The following is a 6,350-nucleotide window of genomic DNA, read 5'->3' as shown; positions in this document are numbered from 1 at the left end:
ATAAAAAGTTAATGTATCATAAAGAGTGATTTGGGGGCTTGTAAAGACATTTTATGAAAACTGACATGAGGATTTCTCAATTAAAGACGAAACAACACAACACATCGCAGAACTACAAATAATATGACAACAACAATAAAATAAACACATGCTTGACATACATCAGCTGCCACTAACAGGCCCCACAGTCATACCTGAATAAAAAGAACTTATTCTACGTATTATCAAAGTATCTGATATTATACTGTAGAAAATAAAGGTATTTACAGATATATTCGCATACATATGTACTGTATACTATGGGTTGACTGATTATAACCCTAACCCTGACTGATTATCAGATGCGATGTTCAGTAGGTTTTTTGGTTTGTTTGTTTTCAGTTGATTGCCCATAAAATAAATACATTTACAGAACAAAATATGCTACTTTGGCTTTGAAACAGCATGCCATATGCAAAGTAACTACTAACTTAAGTTATTTTATAAATGCATATAGTAAAAAGTACAATATTTTTTCATCCTGTAGCAGAAAATGGGAATACAAAGTACAAGTATCTCAAAATTATACTTAAGTGCAACACATCAAGTCATTTTATTTACTTAAATGGATACAAGTTGGCCACAGTGTTGAATTTCTAAGTTGTTTGTCTCATGAATTCATTGAGAGGATGATTTTGTAGCACGTGTTGATTAAAACCTTGGAATACATAAATGCTTCACTCACCCGATGGTGTATTTGTGGACGTGTTAAAAATCAATCACACATCCTAGGAACAAATCAAACAGACACTAATGTGAGGCGCTGGACTCAATAGGCCTGCAAGTTATGCACGAGTTATTCTCCACAGAGTCATTATAAACTCTCCATGTGGCTGTCAGAGTCGAACAATAACTTTCCCTCCAGATTACATTAAGCGAAGATGACGCAAGCCCCGTCGTCTGAGCCGTCACCAGAGACGTTTCATCACGGCCCGGTTTGAATAATGAGCTCTGTCTTCATGCTTGTCTTTGTCAGCCGGGAGGACAAAATCTTTTCTGTCATCCGTTTGCAGGTCACAAGAATGTCCCCCCTTTGAGCCTTCCCACTCGCACATTCCTGCCTCATCTACTGCCCACATACACTGGGCCACACACACACACACACACACACACACACACACACACACACACACACACACACACACACACACACACGGGCTGAACCAGTACTGTTCGTTCTGGGAGACAGACCTGCTGATATCTACTGTATGGGTACAGTATGCCCAAATTGTTTCAGATGGGGGTGTTGAGTGAAAACATGTCGGAACTACTCATTTCCTTATTCTAAAGAGTATTTTAACAATTTGGGTTACATCATTTTTACTTTCTAGCTTATTAACGTTAAATATGAAGCTACAGCTGGCAGCCAGTTAGCCTAGTTTATTAGCACAAACACATGAAACCCAAAGGGAAAGATTGTAAGCCTGGCTGTTTGCTACCAGCACCTCCAACAATCATTAATTAAGAGGTGTGTCTCGTTTGTTTAATCTGTAATCTGTGTTCTGGAATCACTGGTTACATCTCTTATTCTATAAAAATCTGAACCACGAGTGTCAAATAAATGCCGTCATCGTGTTTGCGGTCAACACTTCTGTGTCCGAGCAGAGGCATGGGCGAGGGTGGGGAGTGTCGTTCTTATAGCTCCCGCAGGAAAACAGTCAGGAAGTATTACATGAGGCCCCAAACACTTGGTGAAGCCAGGAGGCAGCGCCGAAACATCTCCAGGAACTCCTTTTTTCACCGCCATGTCCTCACAGGCCGGCCGCAGTGGGCTGCTGGTGCTCTTGTTTTGATTCCTCTCCAGTGCTGGGACAGTCGCCATCAGTGACTCACACATGCTGGCTCTTGGCTGACTTTGGCTTTTTTTCATCCTAAACTTTTCCTTTTTTTTTTTTTTTCTTCTTCTTCAATGAATTTCCTCTTGTTTTTTCCAGATACAGTCTGTGGATGAAATAGCGGTGTTATTGTCTCAAAGTTTCCTGGACCTGTTCAAGGTCAGGAGCCAGTTGTTAAAGAGTAAGCAAAGGGGGACTTTCTAAAGAGTTTGTGGTGCACCGGGGCTGATTGCACCGGTACAAGTGAAATCCCCAAACAAATACAAAGCCTGGCTTGTCAGTAACCAAACAGGGATGGAAGGAACTTGTAGAGGGTGGAAGAGAAACGTCAGCTGCTACAACCGCAGCTGCCATTCAGCTGGAAATGGAGAATAGCTTTGCCCCAGTGTGCTTATGTCTGGTCTCTTTTCAAATCACAGCAAATTCCCCCAGTGTCATCAGCATGCAGAGTACAGTCACTGTCTGTTTTGGTGGTGAATTCAGCTAAACAAACTGCCCTCATACTAAACTGAAGAGACCAAATGCTGCTGTGAGAGATGCACTCTAGCAATCATTGGATCTAAAAACCAAATGGAAAAAAAAAGAAAAAAAGAAGAAGCAGCAGACGAGAAACCACGAAGTGACCAGACAGACGCGCAAACTTCCTTCCTTTCCTGTTACTTTGTTTAGAAAAACAGCGATCAGTTTCAGGAGTATGATATCAAAACTTGCGATGTGTCTCCTTTCAGAGTCGTCATTCGAGTGTCACCTTCCCACTCAAGATAAAAAAATCTCAGTATAAAGTCTGTGTGTGTGCGCATGTGTGTGTGTGTGTGTGTCTTCCTCACCACAGATGAGTCAGATCGACCTTGTTGGATTGCGAGTGAAAGACTTTGAGGTGGAGTGTGTGTGGGCAGAAAGTGAGAATATCTTGAACAGCACCCGATAAAAGCACCTGTCTGTCTACTATGCACCCACGCATTATATAAATAAGATATAGTATTGATTGATTCGTGCGTTCTTTAAAGTCGTTTCGGACAACAATCTGCCTCAGTTTCAGGCCTTTGTGAAGAGGAAAGAGGGAATGTTTTCCAAATAAAAGTGTAATGTCATCTTCGTAGGAACACAGAATTACGACTAATTGCAATCTTAATGTTTTCTGGGAACACGGTACAGTATCTCTGGGCTCCATCCTCCCTGCTTTCCTGGAGCTGGCTCTTTGAAAAACCCCGGTGAGTCAACATCCTCTCTCCTCTTGGACAAACACCGCAGCGTACAGCATTCCTGAAGCCCAGGCGCTGCTGCTCTGCAAGCCCGAGCTCTCAGGCAGGCATGCTGATTTCATTTGCTCTGGAATGGTTGGAGATGAGGACAATATGCTGTACTCTCTCTCTCTCTCTGCTGTACTGTTCAGTCAGTGTTGACGTGGTGGTTGTATTTGTTCAGAGTCTCCTGGAAAAAAAAAAAAGAAAAAGACGTCAGAACATGCTGATCCCCACCACTTCCTGTCTTTGGAGACAGGAAGAAGTTACTGTCGCCGTTCTCTCTATTGCAACCGACTGTGGATGTCCACAGGTCTGCACGTTGCTCCAGACACTGGTGGTTGCACAAATCTGTTGTCATTTCATTGACACAAATGATTTAACTAAAATATTTTCGCTGTTGCAGTTTCTGGGAAATGTTTGAAACTGTGGCCACACAGTGATTAAAGATCTAACCCCATGACACTTCCTGCCATTGTGTTTGAGGACTTTCTCTGTCTTTGTGTGCACACTCACAGCTGTCAGAGCTTTTATATAACAGTTTCCAGTCCTCGACCCTTGAATGTATGCTGGGTCAGAAATGACCAGCCTGTTTCATTTTTGACCCAGCATACATTCATTGCCTGTTATTGGCAAAATGTTTTGTTATTTTATATTCCAGCTGTGCCTTGAATTCCCAAGATGATTGAAATCAATGTCAAGTGTTTTGCGATGTCAGTAGACTAAAAAAAACACTTTATAGATGCAGTATATTTTCCTTTTAGTCCTTTATAGGATGTGGGCTTTACAATTTTCATGTATCAATTTAAATATATTCATTACTGCAGGTTGTAGAAGTAACTGCCATATCCAAGTATCTCAGGATGCTAGTTTTTAACTCTCGTTAGCATCTAGTTAAATAACTTTGAATGTATCGCCCTGTATTATATATAGATTCCCATGCTAGCTAGCATCAGTTAGCTAAACAGGCGAAATAGTAGTGCATTTTTTTTTATCTCAGAAACCTACAATCTACCTTCTATTAACCAATTATAATTAAGTTATCCTTCCTTTTGGCTAGCTAACATAAGCTAGCTCACAGTACACTGTTTGTGGAAGAAACTGCCATATCTGAATAGCTTAGTATGCTAGTTTTTAGCACTAGCTAGCTTTTAGGTAAATGTATACATTACTACTCATGGTCTGTAGCTTACATGTATGTATGTATGTAGATAGATAGATAGATAGATAGATAGATAGAGAGAGAGAGAGAGAGAGAGAGAGAGAGAGAGAGAGAGAGAGAGAGAGAGAGATATGCTGTGTATATGAATAAATATACTTGCTAGCTAGTGTTAGTTAGCTGAACAGGCTAAAAACCAAGCTAGCTAAATACACCCAGGCCTTTAACTGCCTGGCTCCTATTATGATATTCTAATGATGAAAATGACAAATGAACAAGTGTTTAATATTTCTGGTTTCGAATTATCATTTTGAGAAAACATACAATTTATCATGAAAAAGAACCTGGCTATTGTTTGACATTTGTTAATTTCAACTGTATTAACGGAAATCTCCATCTACGAGTTGAACATTAACATTAGCACTTACATTTTCACTTGTGTTCTCGCTTTCGTGTGTGTGTGTGCGTGTGTGTAGGGTGTGTGTAGGGTGTGTCAGAGAATGGAAAACGAACATGGGCAGGTGGTTGCCTATCTGAATTTGTGTGCTCAAACGTCATAAACCATGAAAAAGAGGAACCTGTTTAATAGGCAAACTGAACAGTCAATGAGGCCTATCGTACACACACACACACACACACACACACTGTGTACACATTTCACATCCGGTGGAAAACCATTTGAAATACCCCAAAGAAAAGAAACCAAATTATCAGGTTCAGACCTGATTTAATCTTCCAGATCCTCAGATTTATTCCAGATCTGCTGTGAAGCTTCTGTGAGCAGAACAGGAAACACGGAGCGATGCAGAAGCCAAACACATTCACATGTGTGTTTTATTAAGACTAAGCCTATGATGCATCCCTTTAGGATATTTTTACTACCAACCAATATCTGAAAACAGTAGAAAAACAAATGATTCATTCATTCACCCCCTGAATTTATTCCGAGATTGGCCACATGCAGCTGTCGTGCTTCCCGTGCTGGCGTTGAAGCTAAGTGGTCATGACTGTCGGACATCTGAGCAGCGGAGAGAAATAAAAGCATATTCACTGACACAGACTTTCACACCGGGGAATAAGTATGTAAGAATGTGTGAGCATGTGTGTGGGATGGGTCGGGTGGGTGAAGTCACTTAAGGTCTCACTCTGAAACTGGAGATCGTCTCATGGGAGGATGATGATGAACAGGAAGCGTTGCCACAGTAACCGAACATGGCGTTCGTGGAGTCAGCTTCACCTTCACTCACCTGCTCCTCCAGGATGAAACGTTCACTCCTCAGAGACCAAACAAAGACGAAACTGATGCTTTGTTATTGTGACTGCAGCCTGTCAGAGCCTGCAGCGACTTCCCTCTCCTGAAAATAACTAAAAACAGCTCTGCGTTATAATGGAAGAGATCTATGTGGTTAAACCCAACGTAATTGTCCTTTAATTTGGACTGACGAGTGTGGGATCACGTGAGCTGTTGTCTAGGACTCCCTCCTGGAATTTAAAGCAACAATAGTCAGGAACACACCGTTTTCACATCTCTGGGTTCTAACAATGTTGGAAATGTTTAGAATAATGATTCACAACTCTCCTCTCTTACAGACTGTTAAATACAGAAATGTTACATATCATATCTTCACTCCAGCCATTTAGCTTTAGCATTAACTTGGAATATGCAACAAAAGTCAAGATACTCGATATCATGTAGCCACTGGTAATGGTCAAAGTCCAAAAACCAAATCCTACAATTCCCATAACGCAACACATAATGCATCATCTCTCATCGGACCCTCCGTGTCTGTTAAATGTCCGCGTCTTCTCTCACCCCAAGTTTGTAACGCCAGCTTTCTGTTAAAATGTGAAGCAGAGTTCGGGATTCCTGACATGATCTCCTCTCGTCCCAGGGTGAAGTCTCACACTTAATTCGAGATAACCACAGTGAGATCATTCGGGATAATGTTCTGTTTTCAGAAACACCCTTCAGAGCCACAGACGACAATAAGCAATAAAAGCTGGGTTCTTTTCACGAGAGGCCAACTGAGCTTCATGTAGCATTTCTGAGTGTTCTGGTTTCCCCTTTATGACAGA

The 6,350-nt window shown here is 41.3% G+C and overlaps 1 long non-coding RNA gene across 1 annotated transcript; it reads right to left on the bottom strand.

Annotated features, from left to right (window-relative positions):
- Positions 1-2,938: 2,938 nt before the first annotated feature.
- On the bottom strand, positions 2,939-5,611 carry LOC115585433 (uncharacterized). Its single transcript, XR_003984706.1, has 2 exons — positions 5,420-5,611; positions 2,939-3,305 (listed from the first exon to the last, which is right to left on the bottom strand). It is a non-coding gene; the product is annotated as an uncharacterized LOC115585433 (long non-coding RNA).
- Between the last annotated feature and the right edge of the window lie 739 nt (positions 5,612-6,350).

This window comes from Sparus aurata, chromosome 7, assembly GCF_900880675.1.
Source record: "Sparus aurata chromosome 7, fSpaAur1.1, whole genome shotgun sequence".
Taxonomy (NCBI): domain Eukaryota; kingdom Metazoa; phylum Chordata; class Actinopteri; order Spariformes; family Sparidae; genus Sparus; species Sparus aurata.
Note: the sequence above shows the minus strand (reverse complement) of the source record. Positions and strands in the feature narration are given on the sequence as shown.